Source organism: Microcaecilia unicolor, chromosome 3, assembly GCF_901765095.1.
Source record: "Microcaecilia unicolor chromosome 3, aMicUni1.1, whole genome shotgun sequence".
Lineage (NCBI taxonomy): Eukaryota > Metazoa > Chordata > Amphibia > Gymnophiona > Siphonopidae > Microcaecilia > Microcaecilia unicolor.
In genome coordinates this window covers 118455708-118476572 of record NC_044033.1, presented here as the reverse complement: position 1 = coordinate 118476572, position 20865 = coordinate 118455708, and the positions used below count along the sequence as shown (strand labels likewise).

The following is a 20865-nucleotide window of genomic DNA, read 5'->3' as shown; positions in this document are numbered from 1 at the left end:
CAGGGTTTAATCGAATCAAATACGAATATTCAGTACGGCCCTAATTTTAAACAAACAGCGCCACTGAATATACATATAAAGTTAAGCAGCTGGGAAAACAGTTAACTTTAAACACTGGCTGCCCAGGCTGAAAGCCAGGCCAAGGATGTTTTGGACTATAAGGAAAATAATGAAGAGAATTGTGTAATATATCATTTTTTTCCAATTTTGCCACAGGAAATTCAGTCCATCTTAGCTGGAATTTTCTACAATTATTTAAAAAAAACAGTTATGGCCGGTTAGGAGGTAATTTTATACCAGGACACCTAGGTTGCATATCCAGGAAGTTATCTATTTGATGATGGCAACGCATGTTCCTTTTTAAGGGGCCCTTTCACTATTATTATTTATTGCATTTGTACCCCACACTATCCCACCTTTTTGCAGGCTCAATGTGGCTTACAGAGTAGGGTTATGCTAAAGTCAGTACATGATTAAAATACAGTTGATCAAGGGCTGAGGTAAACAAGGAGTTAGATGGACAGATGTTGGGTAGGTTATGTGAAGTGTTTTAGGTGTGCTTGGGTGGTTTGGGGGATGATTTGTATCATTGAGGGTGACTTTTGTAAGCTTTGTTAAAGAGGTGTGTTTTCAGAGCTTTGCGGAAGCTGGTTAGATTGTTCATGGTTTTCAGGGCCTTGGGTAGCGCATTCCAAGACTGTGTGCTTTTTGTATGTGAAGGTCGTAGCATAAGCCTGTTTGTATTTCACTCCTTTGCAGCTGGGGAAATTCAGATTGAGGAATTTGCGGGCTGATCTTTTGGCGTTTCTGGCCACGTAGGTGCCTATGCGTGCCCAACGTGCGTCAGTTTTGAGTTACCGCCCTGCTACCATGTGGCCCTTGCAGTAATTTCATTTTTGACACATATCCACCACGTGCGCCAGAAAGGTTTTATTTTCTGACGTGCAGCAAAAACCCCGCAGTAAGTGTCATTCTACGCGCGTAGACGATTACTGCACGGTTACTGTGTGAGACTTCACCGCTAAGTCAATGGCTAGCGGTAAGGTCTCAGACCCAAAATGGACATATGGCAATTTTTATTTTGCTGCACGCCCATTTTCGGCAAAAATTTTAAAAAGGCCTTTTTTTACAGGCACACTGAAAAATGGATCTGCATGTTCCCAAAACACGCACCTACACTAGCGCAGTCCATTTTTCGGTGCACCTTAGTAAAAGGGCCCATAAAATAGGTACGCAGAACCAACAGAATGCAAATACTCTCACACAAATTTACACCTGCCTCTGAAAAAGATGTCAACATGTGCAGGTACTCTACCCCCCCCCCCCCCCCCCAATTCTATAAATGACTAAAGTTACGCGTGCAAATCAGCACAGTAGCTGATTTGCGCACACAACTTAATCGCTTAACAAGCTAATCGACACCGATAAATGGCCAATAACAAGCAATTATCTGCACTAATTGAAACTAGCTAAAATTTACACGTGCAACTTTCTAAGCATATTCTGTAAACTGGTGCATGTAAATTCTAATGCGTGGATTGCAAAAAGGGATATGGCCACAGGAGGGGCATGGGTGGGTCGTAGGCATTCCTAAAAATGCCCAATCCGCGCCTAAGTTAGGCCCGGGCATTTATACCAAGTTTTAGTTGGAATAAATGATCATGCGTAAATTTTAATCATGAGGGCCGGCGCTACACGTATTCTATAAACTGTGCCTAATTTTAGGCAATGTTTATAAAGTAATGCCAAGCGCAGATTTTTTAGGGGCCACTTATAGAATTTGGTCCTGTGTGTATATTTTCTAAAATATGTGCGTACATCGCAGTTCCACCTTTCCTCTGCCCAAACTTTGCCCCAAAGAATGCCCATATGCAGATCCCATAAAGGAGGCACACTCTTCCCCTGTGCCTACTTTTTATGTGCATAGGTGGCTGCACAATTTTATAAAATTTAATCCATGGAAAAAGCTTTATAAAATTACCATCTTGAAGTGCTCCTGACAGGACAATGTACCAAACAGCAAGTCCTACATTTACTATTCCAAACCACTTTGGGCAATTTGTTTCTAAGTCAAGAATAAGGTTGAGACAGTAAAAATAAATGAGCATGAGGCGTTACCGTGCATTTCCTCATATTAACAGATCGAGCTAATGGCACGCAAGTCTGTAAGGTGATATTTAAAAAAAAAAAAAAAAAAAAGAGACGGCCAGCTAGAAAGTGGTCAAAAATCTACTATAATAAAACTCACCCTCAACGTTCTGAGGACACTGACGTCAGTGAAGCCAAGCCCTCATTTTTCTTCAAAAAGGTTTGAAGGTTCGTGGTGGTGAAGCCACCAAAATCGCTCCGGGCCCCGCCCTTGAGGGCGGAGCAATGGCAGAAAGACGAAAGGGGTTGGCAGGGAGGGAGGCAGGGAGGCGGGGTGGAAATCGCTCCGGGCCCCGCCCTCGCGTCAAACGTCATGATTTTGGGGGCGGAGCAATGGCAGAACAATGAAGGGGTTGGCCAGGGAGGGAGGGGGTGGCGACGAAAACCTTGCTAGCGCCCGTTTCATTTGCTCTGAAACGGGCCTCATTTACTAGTAGAAGATAATTCATTAAATTGCTACCACACTGGAACACTGAGGGAGTATTAGTAAAACCGTAAGGCCAGAAATCATAATTGCAATTATTTAAAAATGAATAAACATAAAACATAACAAAAAGAACAATGGCATAAAATAATATATAATCTGTCAACATATAAATCAGCAACTTAGAACTGAGTTACATATAAAGCTATTGAGCTTACCACCGCTTAGTAAAAGGAATCCTAAGTGCTGAATATCGGCACTTAACCAGCCAAGTGCTGACTCTGCCCCCAAAACCCCCATTTTTTACTATTACTACTACTACTATTTAGCATTTCTATAGCGGTACAAGGCGTACGCAGCGCTGCACAAACATAGAAGAAAGACTGTCCCTGCTCAAAGAGCTTACAATGTAATAGACAGTTTGGTGCTAACCGGTTATTTTCAGTAGCATTAACCAGTTAAGTGCTGCTGAAAATTAGCGGTTGGCCCCAAACAGCTGATTTAACTGGCCAGGAGCTGCTTCTGGCCGGTTAAATTGTTTTGAATACCGATTCCATATATTTTACCTCAGTATTTCCCAAGTCCAGTCCTGGAGTACCACCTTGCCAGTCAGATTTTCAGGATATCCACAATGAATACGCATGAAAGAGATTTGCATATAATGGAGACAGTGTATGCAAATCAAATTCATGCATATTCATTGCTGGCAAGGGGTACTCCGGGACCGGATTTGGGAAACACTGTTTTACCTCTCTCAAACTATCTACATCTCCAGGATGGTTTACTCTTGAGATTGCTAAATCTACCCACCTAGCGAAACTGTGCAACCAGATTTGGTCACTCTGAGCTGCAGGTTCTATCCCAGAGGATCTACCCAAGTAAGTCCTCAATAATTTATCTAGACTCCTGTGAAACTAGTCCTTTTCAAGAACAACTTTCAAACAGCCAATGTAGATGTCAGCATGCTGGTTTTAAACATACATTGTACTTTGTGTTACTCTTTCAAAGAGAAACTACCTAACAGTGTGGGCAAAGATGCATTTCAGGTCTGCTGGCACTATTTGGGACGATGGCACCAAGGCTGTGGAGTCACAGTCATGGAGATGGAGTCAGAGTCAGAAAATAATGTACTGATTCCGAATCCAGCTTAAAAAAAAAACCACACATATCAGTGTAGGAGCTGGAGATGACGTTAAACAGTAGAAAAACAGAGGGGTTGGAGTTGGAGTCGAAGGTTTGGTGAACCGACTCCACAGCTTGGGATTGCACCATTGGGCAGGAGTGACTAGGGATAGTCCAATGAGGGGAGAACGATGAATGGGGGACCTGGGCTTAACAGGTAGGTCTTTTTTGGCACTTTGGGGGGGGAGGGTCAATAGGAATGGGAGGGGGCTTCACTTTGTGCACTCAAGAACCCTCAGGGGTTTTTTTTTGTATTTTTGGAACAGGTGTCAGGAAAGGAGGAGAGGGAATGATTACTTACACCTTCTTGAGATGTAGTTAACTACCATAGTTGAACAGTGATTGTGAGGTTTATCATGATTTCAGTTAAACAATTTGCATATTAAGGACTTGCATTACATGCAGTACAGATCACATTTTGTGTACCTTGTGCTTGGTTTAGTGCCATGTTAATTATTTGGATTTAGCTCACACCATTTCATGGTTAACTTAGAAAAGTACATTAAGGATTAAAAGCTTGAGTAGCTCAAAGCAAGTTACATTCAGCTGCTACAGGTCATTTCCCTGCCTCAGGGAGTTTACAATCTAAATCTGTACCTAAGGCAGCAGAGGATAACATGATTTTCCCACTAGGACACAGAACTTTAATGGGACATGAGCTCTGGCTTCCCCAGTTCTCAGACTACAGCTTTAGCCACTAAACTACTCCTCCATTCAACATTACTGGCAGAAATGCACATTATCAGATAAGAACAAGTGCTAATAAAAAGGATTACATTGGGGCCTGTTAAGCTGCAGTATCAAAGACTTAACATAGATCTAAACTAGCGCCATTTAATAAGCAAATGTTTTAAAGTTTGGTGCACTCACAGTAAATAGTTAAATAGCACATTGCCAATTTATGATCCATTATTGTGTTATAAGGAAGGTCCATGCTATCATAAATTAAAGTCCAAGCATACTCCCATCCCCCCACTCATAGGAGCCAACTTTTCAAAATGATTGGGGGTGCTACGCCCAATGGAAATAACCCCTCCCTGGACACATACAAGGAATTTTCTCAATATTGGGGGTGCTCAAGCACCCACAGAGTCGGCTCCAATGCCCCCACTCTATAATCATGCTTGAGAGGAGGAGCAGCCTAGTGGTTAGTGCAGCAGACTTTGATCCTGGAGAATGGGGGTTCAATTCCCACTGCAGTTCCTTGTGACTCTGGGCAAGTCACTTAACCCTCCATAGCCCCAACTACAACATAAGTACCTGTATATCATACGTAAACCACTTTGATTGTAACCACAGAAAAGTGGTAAATCAAGTCCCATTCCATTCCATCTTCCCGTACATGCATAAGTTAATTGACAAATTAGCTACTAATTGTTTAAAAAAAACCTAAATGAATAAAAACACAATTGGCAGTGCTAACTGGTACCAACTGGCACTAATTTGCAGCTACACACATAACTGCAGTTGGCATTCTATAACTTCAGTGTGCAACAAAAGGCGGGTATGAATGTGGAAGGGACATGGGTGGGTCAGGAGAACATAAGTTTTCTTATGTTCATGTTCTACTCTTTTGTTCATCTAGCCCAGCATCCTGTCCTCCAAACAGTGGCCAAGCCAGGACACAAGTACCTGGCAGAAACCAAAATTGTGGTCACACCACACAAATCTTAGGGCAAGCAGCCACCTCCCATGTCTGTCTCAATAGCAGACCATGAACTTTTCCTCCAGGAATTTGTCCAACCCCCCTTTAAACCCAGATACACTAACCGCTGTTACCACCTCCTCCAGCAAAGAGTTCCAGAGCATAACTATTCATTGAGTGAAAAAATATTTCCTCCTATTTGTTTTAAAAACATTTCCACGTAACTTCCTTGAGTGTCCCCCAGTCTTTGTACTCTTGGAACGAGTAAAAAATCGATTCACCTCCACTCGCTCTACACCACTCAGGACCCTGCAGACCCCAATCATCTCTCCCTTCAGTGGAGGAGTAGCCTATTGGTTAGTGCAGTGGACTTTGATCCTGGGGAACTGAGTTCAATTCCCACTGTAGCCCCTTGTGACTCTGGGCAAGTCACTTAACCCTCCATTGCCCCTGGTTCAAAATAAGTACCTGAACATATGTAAACTGCTTTGAATGTAGTTGCAAAAACCAAAGAAAGGTGGTATATCAAGTCCCATTTCCCTTTCATTTGTCTCCCTTCCAAGCTGAACAGCCCCAAACCGTTTAGCCTTTCCTCATACGAGAGGAGTTCCATCCCCTTTATCATTTTAGTTGCTTTTCTTTGAACCTTTTTCAATTCTACTACATCTTTCTTGAGATAAGGCAACCAGAACTGAACGCAACACTCAAGGTGCGGGCACACCATGGAGCGACACAAAGCATAGTACTTTTGGTCTTATTCACCATCCGTTTCCTAATAATTCCCTGCATGCCCAATACTTAATGTGCTAAAGTTATGGAATACTGACAATTATGAGCACAACTGTAACAAATAGACACAGGAAGTTACACCAACCACTGATATGATGCAGCCGGGCCTAAATGTTGGCACATAATACTGACTTATGCTAGCATTCATTTTATAATGGGAATTACATGAGTAATTGCCAACATAAAATTCAAACTTAGCACACAGCATCCCAATGCTTAACTTTAGGTGACCTGTACTGAACTTCCCCCACTATGCATAATTTAATGGAAGGAATGGGGCCCAACTTGCTAAAAATGCAAGGCTGGCATGTCAGCAAGTAACTACAATGAAAGGGAGGGTTTAGAGCTGTGGTTCTCAAACCTGGTCCTACAGGAATCCCAGCCAGTCCAAGTTTTCAGAATACCCACAATATTCACAAGACAGATTTGTATGCAGCACCTCCACTGCATGCAAATCTATCTCATGAATATTCATTGTGGATATATTGAAAACTTGACTGGTCCAGGTTACTCCAGGCCTGGGTTTGGGAACCAATGGCCTAGAGCCTCTCCAACCCTTTCCATTCCCTCCTCCACCCTGGGTATAAAATACCAAATCGGATCCCATGTCCTCTGTAGCCTCAAATGTTTTATTACATTTGTACCTTTCCCACTCATGGCAGGCTCAATGCGGCAAGCAATGGAGGACTTGCCCAGAGTCACAAGGAGCTAGCTGCCTGTGCAGGGAATCGAACTCAGTTCCTCAATTCCCCAAGACCAAAGTCCACCACCCTGGCCACTCATCGCTATGTAGTTCTTGCTACTACTACTACTACTACTACCGATGTCTCCACCTCACCCACTTCCTCTCTCATTCCAAGCAAAATGGCCCCTGTCCAGCTCCAAATCCGATCCCTTCCCAAACATAAACGGGACTCCCACTCCAGTCCCAACCCAAAGTCCGACGCTGCCGCTCTCTTACCAATGGAACGCCTGATGCCCACGGGCTTTGCTGCCACTAGGCGGTGTTGCGTACAGTACAGAGCACCTACGGGCAGCGAGGACAGAGGGCATTTTTCTATAAGGTGGGCGGCCAATCATTAACCACCGCCACACATCTCAACAGAACCGGTGCAACCCCGCTTACCACCGCCGAGGATGGAATCCCAAAAAGTGGGCGTGTCACAAGACTGTTATCCCTTCTGTCTCACCCCTTGTGTTCAGGCAGGGGAAGGAAAGTGTATAGGTACCGATAGCGCATGCGCTAGCTTTGTTCCAGGGATGTGGGACTGGGATGGTCTCGTAGAGGAGGTGCTGATGGAATTGTTGCGCAAACCTCCTACCTTTAATGCCCTTGAAGAATCTCGTGTTGTCCAACCTCTTGCTTCTTCTTCTCACGCATTTTGCCTGAGCAGACGATCAGTATCAAATCCAGCAGCTGAGCCAAACAGACATCTTGCCATAGTTTATGCGTTAGTGCCTTGATGCAATCGCAGTATCACAGTGGTTTGACTGTATTTTGATCCAAGCTGCACTACATTTTATTTCGTTGGCTTAATTTAACCACATGTAGATAGAAATGTGTTTTATTACTCAAAGATTTAAAAAAAAGAAAGGGGGAAGGGGTTAAATGCCTTAAACTAATACATTAAGAACCAGATAACCACATTCAACGCCTGACTTTCCTGTTTAGGCTTTGGTCCTAGACAAGTAATTATTGCCTCAGCCAGGTATTTACTACTACTACTATAAATCATTTATTTTTACTTATGATAAGGGGCTTATTGTACTTGTATGGCATTTGTTGTACAACACTTTGGGATCAAAATGCATAAATATCAAAATACTACTCTCAATTTGACCACAGTGATGCAGCCCATGATCTGTGGTCAGCTGCTTTCACAGTGACTGATGATGTAAAGAAATCATTACTGCTCTGTTTATGAACACCAGAGTTTAAATTTAAAGCACCGTCCTTGTTATGCGGCTGTAGCTACTTGCTGGGACGTCAGTTAACTAATTTTTTTCAATTTAAACACTATTATTTTAAAATTGGCAAATACGGATTCAAAAAGACAATGTTAGCAGAGGGGCGCTTTTAATAAGCCGTGTAAGCATTTACGCACACCCAACACATGCCAAAATGGAGTTACTGCCCGACTACCGCATGGCTCTTGTAGTAATTTCATTTTCGGCGCACATCCGATACACGTGTCTGAAAAATATTTTTTATTTTTGGGCGCTCACCAAGTGGCATTTGGCACGCATAGGTCATTAACGCCTGGATTCTTTACCACTAGGTCAATGGCTGGTGGTAAGGTCTCAGACCCAAAATGGACGCACAGCAATTTTGATTTTGCCACATGTCCATTTTGGGGGAAAAAAGGCATTTTTTGCAGGTGCGCTGAAAATTCTGTGTGCGCCCAAAACACGCGTCTACACTAGCGCAGGCCATTTCTCAGTACACCTTAGTAAAAGGACCCCAGAATAATTGCTGTAAAAATGAGACAATGTTAGTCTACACTAATCTATATTTCTGTAATACATCATTGTAATCTCTCATAACTGTTAATTGTAAGCCACATTGAACCGAAACTTGTTTTTGGATAATCGTGTGATACAAGAATGAATGAATGAATAAATAAATAAATAGGAACATAATAGTACTGAGAACAGTAACATAATCTTAAAACAGAACATTATAGATGCGACTATAAACATATATAATAATAATATGGAAAGATCCATAAGACAAACAAACCCCCAATTCCCTACAATAAAAAAAAATTCCTAACAGCAGCATTGTCATCCATTTAAACTCTTTGGTACTTGTTCATACAATGCACTACTACATAAATTTAAATGAGAACAAGTTTATACTCCATTATGGCAACTGCAATATTTATAGAGGAAAAGACTTCAGACTCCCGGTCACAGCTGTTCGCACTTAAGACTAAACTAGCTGACCGCTCTGCTCTGCGTGTCTGACATTCAGTCCACACTGGCGAGAATCCTCATCAGTCATAAAAACCTCTTACACATCGATCTATCAATTCCATATATTTACTCGATGTGTGACTGAAACTACTCAGATAATACTTAGCTGTGGTTTGTGCTAGGGCAAATCCAACTAGTCCGTACCCGACGGCGAGCTCCCGCTTCGCTCGTTGCTTCTTAAGGAGCCGGACAAACTAGCCCTTTTCAGCACCTTCACGGACCATCAGCTTTCATGAAAGCTGGTGGTTCGTGAAGGTGCTGAAAAGGGCTAGTTTGTCCGGCTCCTTAAGAAGCAACGAGCGAAGCGGGAGCTCGCCGTCGGGTACGGACTAGTTGGATTTGCCCTAGCACAAACCACAGCTAAGTATTATCTGAGTAGTTTCAGTCACACATCGAGTAAATATACGGAATTGATAGATCGATGTGTAAGAGGTTTTTATGACTGATGAGGATTCTCGCCAGCGTGGACTGAATGTCAGACACGCAGAGCAGAGCGGTCAGCTAGTTTAGTCTTAAGTGCGAACAGCTGTGACCGGGAGTCTGAAGTCTTTTCCTCTATAAATATTGCAGTTGCCATAATGGAGTATAAACTTGTTCACATCCATTTAAACTGAAATAACAACTCCTTCCCCTTACCCCCACCAACCCTCTCTTAATTTTTAATACCTCTAAATGTTCACAGACTCTCCACAAAATTATAAGAAGTGTAAAATTGTTACAACAGAAATACTACTATCAACTCAAAACTTATTAAAATGTAGAATTTTCCATATAGTGGAAGAAAGACTTAGTCTGCATCAAAAACATGCCTACAATCCTGAAGTTCATATGTAATTTGCTTTATATATACAACTGCCCATACTTTACGAAGCCATTCTGTTACAGAAAGAGGAGTTGGCCTTTTCCAGTATCTCACAATTACATTTCTTACTGCCAATAACATACCAGAAATCAGTCTTTTATACTTTTACAGTATTACCCACTCAGGATCTTCTCCCAAGAGCATTCCTAATGCAGAATTAGTTATAAGTTTATTAGTAATCTGTGAAAGAGTACTTGTTTCCGAAAATGTTGACTATAGGGACAAGTCCACCACATGTGTATAAATGTCCTACTTGATTACTGAAATCAGTGCCAACTAAGCGTAGTCTATATACGGCACCTAGGTTCAAGCATGGTATATAGACTACGCTTAGTTGATATTTCAGTATCTAACTCTAAACGCATCCATTTACACTAACTGAAATTTGGCATAAATTCTGGCATGTAGATTTACACCCACTGGTCCATATTCTATAACTATGCATGTAAATTTGGGAACGCCCACAAAATGCCTATTTCCCCGCCCAAAACCACGCCCCTTATGCCAGCATGCATTAGAAATTAGACACACTGCGTTACAGAATATGCTAATCAAGTTGTGTGTGTAAATTCTGATTAGTGTCAATTATTGCTTGTTACGTGCTGATTAGTTTGTTAAGCCAATTAATTTACGCACAGAATTAATTAATTTATTTATTTGTTGCATTTGTATCCCACATTATCCCACCTCTTTGCAGGCTCAATGTGGCTTACAATACATCATGAATAGTAGGAATACATGAGGAAGTGTACATTTAGTAATGGCAGAAGTGTTTTGGTACATGATAATGATATAACATGGTAGTATCTTAACAAACAACCATAATAAGAGATAAATAGGAGAAGTATAAGAATTAAGGAGAATGTACATTTAGTAATAACAAAAGATTTTTTTGGGGGGGTGACATGATACTGAGAAAAAAAATGATAGTAGTTTGACAAGCAAATATGATTGGGGCATTTCTGGATATATGTATAGAGTTCATGTTTGTTGATCATTGTTGTATGCCTTGTTGAAGAGGTGGGTCTTCAGTAGACTTCAGAAGTTAACTTGTTCATAGGTCATTTTTAGGTTTCGCGGCAACGCATTCCAGAATTGTGTGCTCAGGTAGGAAAAGGTTAATGCATGCATTAGTTTGTATTTAAGACCTTTACAATTTGGGAAGTGAAGATTAAGGAATGTACGGGATGATTTTTTAGCATTATAGAATCCACTTGGATTTTGGCATGGATCTTTAGGCGCGCTATACAGAATCTGGGGGTTAGTGGCTAACCAGTTATATCACACAATATAACCGGCTATCTACAAATATTCAGTGGTTCACCAGCCCAGTTAAGCAGCCTGTCTTTGGCTGCTATAAACTTAACCAGCCAATGCTGAATATTAACTTAGCCAGTTAAGTATATAGCAGCCAAAAAAACCCTCACAGATATTCAATGTCAGTCACCGGAAACGGCCTGGCATTGAATATCCTGGCTCAGCACCGATCACAGGACTTATTCAACTTGCAGGAGGCAGGCCAGCTATCGGCCCCAATAGGTCCAAAGGGAATAGACTCAAGAACAACACAGGAAGTTTTTCATCATAGAAAGGTCATGGATCCACAGAATAGCCTCCAAGTGGGCATAATGAAATCAGAAACATTAATAAAATTCAAAAAGTCTTGAGATAAACACAGAAGATGATTAGTTAAGAAGTGATTGGGAAACACTGGAGCCTAAGACAATGCAACATCAATTAAATTGTACAGACTAGAGGGGCCTTATCAGCTGTCATATTCTAGGCTGCAAATTGATCTTACAGGCTTATGGTTTTTGAGCACCAGAGACACCACCTTTCTTGATACAGAGCATGGAACAGTGAATTCTAGTTACTGGAAATTTAACATGCTTAGTGTAATGGTAAACATTGATACTGTAAGAATTGCTCATCTATCATTCATCAATTAACAAGTCAATGAAATATTAGCCTTATCATATTGCAGGCAGCAAGTGGAGCAATGTTTCCAGCAAATTACACAATACAGTAACTGGAAGAGCAATGGCACACAAAAAAAATGTCATTGAATACTCGGTGTACAAGTGCCCAGTAGCACATCAGTAAATGTTCACTTCATAGGTCAGTATTTACTGGTTATTGTTAGAGTTCATTGCACTATAGATCAAGGGTAATAGGCAATTCCTAACCATGCAATTCCTAACAAGCATAAAGTATTTTTTGCGTTATGCCAGAGTTCAGATCTGATGTATATTATGTATCATATGTTTTTAATGCATCTCTGCTAGTAATGAACTGATTTAAATGCACACCGGTTGTGATATTCAGTAACCAAATATTAAAATATTATTATTATGGATAAAACATATTTTAGAATACAAAGCAATAAAAACAGTGCCATTTGGTATGTTACAATACAAAATACAGAATCTGCTTTTAAGAGTACAGAATTTTGGACCATAGCAGCAGAAACTTAGATGGTTCAGTTATCCAGTTTTCAGGATTGCTACGAAATGTACACATAACCTGAATCCAAAGTCTGAGTTAAAAAAAAAAATCTTGTACATTTAAGAGAGGAGAAAATAAAAATAACGCTTGGACATGGATTTCACAGTGTAAGTATGGCACCCACCGACAACCGTGCCAGCTGCCAAGGACGGTTTGTTCCTGCCAGCACAATGAACCTTGTCAAGTTTCGTGACTCACTTCAGCACACAGAATCAGTGAGCTCAAGGCCAGACTGACATATTTATTTTACATTCATTTATATCACAATGAAGTGTGATGGTTTGCACACATCCCAAGTCCCTACCTTGGATGATGTTGGACTTCCATCATAATCAGTTAGGGGGTAATTTTATAACTTCCCTCATTAGAGAAAAGTGCACACATGCTTTTTGCTATGCAGACTCTGTCAAATTTTCAAGTCTAATCTAATCTATGTGCGTGCATTCCACCTTCTCCAAATTGAGGTCCAAGGCATCTCACAATAAAGACGTCAGATCAAGTGCTGGGAATGATGCAAATAGCATAATTATAAAATATTGTAAACAAACTATCCCAAAAGAAATTAAAATATAATTCATATCTTAATATTTCAAATCATTATGAAATAAACATGTTTTTAAATGTTGACAGAAACAGGAATAAGAAGTCTGTAATCTAATAAAAGGTGAAATACTATTACAAATTCTAGTTGCTTGAATGCTAAATGAACTTTTTAAAACTCTCTTATAACAACTACCTTTACAGAGGGAAAGCACAATGACTGGACAGCCATGAGACAAGATGATCTCCTAGATACCAGAAGAGAAATCAAATAAGAAGTATATTCAAGGGCAACACCTGACAGAATTTTAAAAAACATACAAGACATTTTAAATGCAAATGTGCACCTGAACTGGCAGAGAATGTAGTGGAACTAACAGAGGCAGAATACTATCATAAGTATATTTTTGCTTTGAAATTTACTGCAGAACAAACTATGCCATTTGATGCACATAAATTTTCTAATGCAAAATGTGTGCATACATTGAAACAGTGGCATAGCCACGGAGGGCCTGGACCCCCCCCCCCCCCCAATTTGGGTTCAGGCCCCCAAAGACTGCTGGTTTGGGTGGCGGGGTCCCCAAGCCCCTGAAGCAGAAGCTTCCCTGTGGCTATATTTGCCACTGCACTGCCTGCCCTGCTTCCCTCTCTCTCACCTGCATGCTTGGTGTTAATGAAATCAAGCATGTGTGAGTTTTGCACATGCTCAATTTTACTAAAACTGAGCATGCATGCTGGGGTGGGAAAGTAGGGCAGGCAGCACGACACCGATTATCATCACAGGAAGGCTTCTGCTGGTGGGGTTTGGGGACCCCTACCAGCCCAGGTATGTGGGGATGTGGAAAGCAGCAGAGTAAAATGTACCCCTCCCCACATTTTGGGCTAAGGCCCCCTCTAATATCAAGGTCTGGCTATGCCGCTGCATTGAAAATGTTTAAGTATGCATGAGTGATGACCCCCTCCCCCCTAATAGTAGTAGTAGTAGTAGTAAAACCCTCAGACACAATCTTTCTCCACCCCTATAAATACCTCCTCAAACAGCAGGAAAAGATGTGTACATGCCGACTGTACATGACTAACTATATCTACACACAGGGTGGGTAATTTTAAAAACTCAATTTCTACTGATAACCAGTGGCTTTGAAAACTACCCTCCCTATCATCTTTTCCGTATTCTTCCCTCAGTCTTAAGGGACAAGCTACATTTCATTCACTTGGAACAGACTAAAACTTTTATAAATTCAACTTTATTTTGTTTCTTTTGATCCCAACGGGCCAGAACTGTTGTTGCTAAGCCGTACTGGGCCAACTTATCTACATTGCAGACTAGGCAATCGCCTAGAGTGGCAGCTTTGGGAAAAGGAGGAGAGGGGTAAATGTGAAGAGCAGCTAAGGTCAAAACAAAACAAAGACCCTGACAGCCACACAAAGTCAAAGAAACATTAGGGTGCACTTTACCCACAGGAGTTTAGGCATTTTTTAAACAGCTTTTGGAAATTGCTCTCATGTATTTGTTTGTATGTGTTTTGTTTTTGTTTATTGCATACTTGATACACCACCTTTCAATCAAAAATCAAAGCAGTGTACAGACTAAAAACAAGGAAGGAGAAAGGAACTACAGCAGGACAGCAGGAGAAAAGCAAAGAAAAGGATAGGTTTAGTGTAGAGAGGAGGGAGCACAATATTGACCATCTCTGACCATCGACCAAAAAATCTAGGAGCCATCATTGAAACACCAGGGCAAAAAAATGAGTTTTTATGCCAACTCTAAATCAAGGATAGGATTGTTCTGAACAGATGTCCAAAGGTAACAAGTTCCAGAAGGAAGGTGCAATGCAGAAAAGGGCAGAATGACATGTTGATTACAGCTTAGAACATACATAGGGGGTAGTTAGGCAACGCCTCAAGAAAAAGTGTAGTGCATGTGGAGGCCTATATGAGGTAATTAGCAAGGATAGATACAACAGGACCCCTGAGTTAAGAACTTTTGGACCAACAATGCATAAGGATCTTGTGTTAAATACAGTAGATATTGGAGAACCAGTGGTGGTGTGCCAGCAATGGGGATACATGATCGTATGAAAGACATGGGAAATCAGTCGCACAAAAGTATTTTGCACAGCAGGGGCATAGCCAGACTTCAGCGGGAGGGGGGTCCAGAGCCCAAGGTAAGGGGGCACATTTTAGCCCCCCCCCCCCCACCACCACCATTGCCAACACACACACCCCGCCGCCGCCAACACCACCACCAACAATTTGACCCTCTCGATCCACCCACCCGCCCGCCGTGCCCGTCACCTACCTTTGCTGGCGGGGGACCCCAACCCCCGCCAGCCGAGGTCCTCTTCTTCGTTCTGTTTCTGAGTCTGACATCCTGCACGTACAATGTGCAGGACATCAGACTCACAGAAACAGAACGAACCCTTGCGATCTGCAGGGCTTCGTTCTGTTTCTGTGAGTCTGACGTCCTGCACGTTGTACGTGCAGGACGTCAGACTCAGAAACAAAACGAAGGAAGAAGACTTCAGCTGGTGGGGGTTGGGGTCCCCCACCAGCAAAGGTAGCAGACGGCGATGGCGGGTTGACGGTGGATTGGCAGTGCCTTTTTGTCTTATTTTTTGATAAATTATATTTAAGATAGTATAGATTTTTGAGAGAAATTGGCTCATTGAGTGTAGTATAGAAAAATTAGGGTACATCTTGATTTTAGGATGTACATGAGGTTTAGAGGAGCAAGTGATAGGATCAATGTATACAGTTCTGAGATTTGTGATTAGCAAGCAGCATATCTGATTATTTTGATTGGTATATGGGTGTATTTATATAAACAAAGATTTTCTAAGATATAGATACTGACACCTATGAGAAGTTCTATGATTGAGAAATTTGTCCACCCTCAGAGGTGTCACGTTTTAACGTGAGCCTCGTTTTGGGTGAATTGGAGACTCTGAGAACTTCTCTAATCTAATACGAAAGTTATTATCTTTACTTTATCACCCAGAACTGTATTAGGTTAATTCTCTCACTTTATGGTCTCCTTATTAGTATTCTCTGGTATTTTAGATGTGCAGTTGATTCAGTCCAGAGTATTTATTGGGAAGTGTTTAGATTTATTGGATAGCCCTGGGCATTTAGCCAGACTCGTTCAATGGTAGTTACGCCCCTGATCCCCACTATATTGGTACTGTCCCCTCATCATCCTACAGTTTTCTTTCCCATACCCAACCCACGTTTAAAAGATCTTATAAATTCAAACAAAACATAAAATGCATCCTATAACCTGTTAAAATTTAACACAAAACAATAGGCATAACTTTGTTAAATATGCAAGAAAAAAAATGTATTAACATGGACTGTGAGAAAACAATAATTTCAAACTATGTAAAAATAATAAACCATCTACAAAGCCAGACCTCAGTTCTGTTCTATGTTCCTTAACTGTTTGTTCTTCAACTGAAAAGAATATTCTGATCATGTGCTGGTGGCAGGAGGTCCAAGCAGGGAGCAGGCAACACATGTCAGTGTCGGCCACATGTGGGACCTCTGTTGTCAGTAGGTAATCAGAGACGAGCAGAATTTCTTCTCCAAGCTCGATGTGTGTATCCACTTTGTCAATCACTGAAGCTGTTTCCTGGCTCTTGAATACATCTCCAAAAATATATGTGCCTCTGATTCTTCTTGTTTTGGACATTTTGTTGGCGGTTCGGCAATTGGCTGCAGCTCGACTACAGCTTGATCTGCTGTCAGTGTTCGCAATCTGTTTATGGCACTGTTCCATCCTTCTTTTTAACATTTTTGCAAACAACATTGCTGAAGGGCTGTCTGCTAAGGTAATGCAGAAGGAAATCAACCTGCTTCTGTTAACAGAAATTGGCTCACAAGGCTGTGCTGGAGATCAGGCTTTCCAGAGGTCTAGGAGGCTCTCTAGGTATCCAAGGCCTTCATTCAGTCTTTTTCTACCTTTGGCCTGACAGAGTTTGTCTGTTTTTCTCTTATTTAAAACTATTTACATGCCCATGTTTACACTGCTTTGGTACTGAATCTCTCTATCATAGGCTTCAATCAACCTCAGATATTAGGAATACTTGGTTTTTTTTTTCTTCCCCTTCAAGGACTTTACCTTTTTCTCAGCCTAGTAATAGATAATGTTTCTTTGTATGTGTACCAACTCTGGATTGGCTACTCTGGCCAATGCCCTGTACATACGCAAAAGGTATAATTGTCTCTAACAAAAACACCCATACCTAACACATCTACCAACGGGATAGAGAGGGTTCTACAACTCCCTATGTGTGTCCCTCCAGCGTCCATCTCACCTGGAGTCTTGCTGCCCTAGCTTCCGCAAATGTTCCTGTGTGAGCTGTAACTTGCCGTTGTACCGTTTCTGAGATCTGCAGAGTACCTGCACCTGATAGGGAAAGAGAGTGGAATTACAATCTTTGATAGGACGGCAGGGAGGAGGGAGCATAAAAACAATATTTGTGTATTCCAGAGCTCTGCAACCAACTCTGCCCAGTCCCCAAAGCATGGAGTAAAGAGTAAAGTTTAGGAGTAAGCATCTTGAAACAAGAAAGTTTAAATGACTGCCTTAAATTGAGCTACAGATGAATGCTGTCACAAGTGTCGTGGTAGGGCATTCCAAAGTTCAGGACCCTTTACCGAGAATATGGAGTAACTAGTATGCGCATGAATTATTTTCCTGTAGGTCGGTACACTGAGATGATTTTTGGTGCACTGATCTGGTATATTGCTTCTAATTTTGGGTGTCGTTCTCTGTGTATGTTTTTGTGGTTTATTCATACATCATAAGAAAACTGAAAAGAACCCACTAAGTATTGCCAGCAGTTGCTGTCTGTGTCATTTGGTGTCTTAAGGTTTCCCTCTTCCCAGCAAAATCTGCAATAGGGTAGACACCCCTGATGGTGTGAAGAACGTGAGGAAGGACCTAGTGAAACTTGAAAAATGTCCACAATTTGGTAGCTAAGATTTAATGCTAAAAAATGCAGCATTTGGGCTGCAAAAACCTGAGGGCATAGTACACTTTTTAGGGGGTGAAGAACATTTGTGTGCAAAAGAGGAGTGGGACTTGGATGTGATCGTATGTGATGATCTTAAGGTGGCCAAACAAGTAGAAAAGGCAATGGTGAAAGCTAAAAGGAAGCTTGAGTGCATAGAGAGAGGAATGGTCAGTAGGAAAAAAGAGGTGATAATTCCCCTGTGTAAGACTCTGGTAAGATATTATCCTATATAATAATTTGCACCTCCAACATTCTACGTCTGGATGCCTGGGTTCGTAACATCCATTCCCATTCATTGCCCCGCCCTCGTGTCAAAACATAATGACGTCAGAGGGCGGAAGAATGAGGGGGAAGGGAACGCTGGAGGCGAGATGATGTCAGGAGAAGAGAATCGTGGGACATTGAGGGGAGGGCAGGGCAGAGGAGAATTGATGGACATGGATGGGATGGGAGGACAGTCATAGGCGCCCAGGCCAACCATGACCTTCCCCTGGCTGCTGCCCCCCCCCCCCCAAATGCAGGGCTGCCTGGTGCAGCAGCACTGCAGCCAGGCCACTCTCGGACGGTCCCTCTGCTCCTTCCTGCCCTCAGCTCCCCGATCAACAGCCCTCCTCTCTGTTCCTCCCCCCTTGCGCATGTTTAACACTTTTATTTTCAGGCACAGCAATGGCAGTGAAGAGGACAACACAGCGGGCTCGCCTCCAGCTTCTCCCTTCCCTCACACAGTGTCCCGCCTTCTGCGATGATGCATTTCCTGTTTCCGTGAGGGCGGGACACTGTGTGAGGGAAGGGAGAAGCTGTGTTGCCCTCTTCAGTGCCGTCACTGCGCCTGAAAGTAAAAGGGTTAAACGCGCAAGGGGGGGAAGAATGGAGAGGAGGGCTGTCAGGGAGCTGAGGGAGGGCAGGGAGAATCACTGGACATGGATGGGAGGGCAGGGGGAGAGAAGAGATGGCTGGAATTGGAGAGGAGGGCAGGGAGAGAAGAGATCGCTGGACAGGACAGGAGGGGAGGGCAGGGGAGAGAGGAGAATTGCTGGACATGGATGGATGGAGGGGGCAGGGGAGAGAGCAAATTTGCTGGATATGGATGGATGGAGGAGAGGGCAGGGGAGAATGGATAGTTGCTGGACATGGATGGATGGAGGGGAGGGCAGGGGAGAATGGAGAGTTCTTGGACATGGATGGAGGGGAGGGGATGGCAGGGGAGAGAGGAAATTTGCTGGATATGGGTGGATGGAGGAGAGGGCAGGGGAGAATGGAGAGTTGCTGGACATGGATGGATGGAGGGGAGGGAAGTCAGGAAGGAGATGCACATGGATGGAGGGGAGGGAAGAGAGGAGAAATGCTGGACATGGATTGAGGGGAGGGAAGAGATGAGAAATGCTGGACATGGATGGAGTCTGCGTACTCTTTATCTTTAAAAAATACTATAAATAAAAATCACCAAAAAAGAAAGATTAAAACAAAAAACAATATAGATAAAACAATCCGTATCTCATACCCCTGGAGCATATTACTCATTATACACCCTTCCTAATTATTACTTATCATGACAGAACATTTCTCCTAACGGTTCCCTTAAAAACATCATCACCATTACATGATAACCTGAGCATCCTCCGGAAAGGTAAAGTGTGTCTCATCTCTTGCTTTCAGTGTTCCCGAAGAGTCATGGCGTGTCGAGCTTCTTTTCACCTTTCCCCCAGCTCTTTCAGCAAACTTCTTAGCCCGGTGAAGTAGTTCCAGGAGGGAGGGAGGGAGGGGGTAGCTGGGAACTTTTTTTTCTGTCCCCTGAAATCTGCCGACATGGCGCTTCTTAAGGGAAAGTTTGGCATTTTGTGGTGGACGGAGTTGGCTGTGGGGGAGGAAATGGGAATGAAGGGATCGGTGGGGACAGCGCTTGGCTGATGTTTGTTCGCGAAGGCGGGGGAGGGGAGAGGCCTTGACACTGCCTTTTTTTTTTTTAGCTCTTCAGCCCTCTCCCCATTGGTCCACCCTCTGATGTCATCACAAGGGTGGACCAATGGGAAGTGTGTTACAAACTCATGCATCCAGACGGAGGTGCAAATTATTATATAGGATTCTGGAGACTGCGCCTTCAAAAAGATATAAACAGAACAGAGTTGGTCCAGAGGGCAGCTACTAAAATGGTCAGTAGTCATCATCATAAAGTGTATGGGGACAGATTTAAAGATCTCAATATATACTTTGGAAGAAAGGTGGGTGAGGGGAAATATGATATAGACATTCAAACACTTATGTGGCATAGATTCACAGGAAGCAAGTCTATCAATTGAAAGGAAACTCTGGAATGAGGGGGCATAGGATGAAAGTGAAAGGGGATAGACTCAGAAGTAACCTGAGGAAATACTTCTTCATGGAAAGGATGGTAAATTCATGGAATGACCTCCCAGTAGAGGTGGTGGAGACAAAAATTGTATCTGAATTCAAGAAAGCTTGGGAAGAGTACATATGATCTCTAAGGGAGAGGAAGGAATTGTAGATTACAAGGACAGGCAGACTGGATAGGTCATATGGTCTTTATCTGCCTTCATCTTTCTATGTTTTGACTGTCATCAGATCTAAATCGTTGCTGCCAAGTGATCCAGGACGATTCTTTAATGGCAGTCTGAGCTTGCAATTATCAAATGCAGTTTCAACTGATATTTTGTTGGGACCACCAGATGTAGCGACAATTTAGTATCTTTTCACAGTTCTTTTGTAGCCCGTCAAATGGTTCCAATAACCATAACAATGTCTGCCAGCAAGGAGTCAT

At 42.4% G+C, this 20865-nt stretch overlaps 1 protein-coding gene across 4 annotated transcripts in view; it reads right to left on the bottom strand.

The window, feature by feature from the left end:
• Nucleotides 1-7261, bottom strand: part of ANKEF1 (ankyrin repeat and EF-hand domain containing 1) — a 95102-nt gene extending 87841 nt beyond the window's left edge. For 2 of the 4 annotated variants that reach the window (XM_030195055.1, XM_030195058.1), the window contains exon 1: nucleotides 7150-7261. The gene's annotated coding sequence lies outside the window, so the exon portion shown is untranslated. The remainder of the gene's footprint in view (nucleotides 1-7149) is intronic. The other 2 variants (XM_030195054.1, XM_030195056.1) reach the window with 1 other exon arrangement.
• Between the last annotated feature and the right edge of the window lie 13604 nt (nucleotides 7262-20865).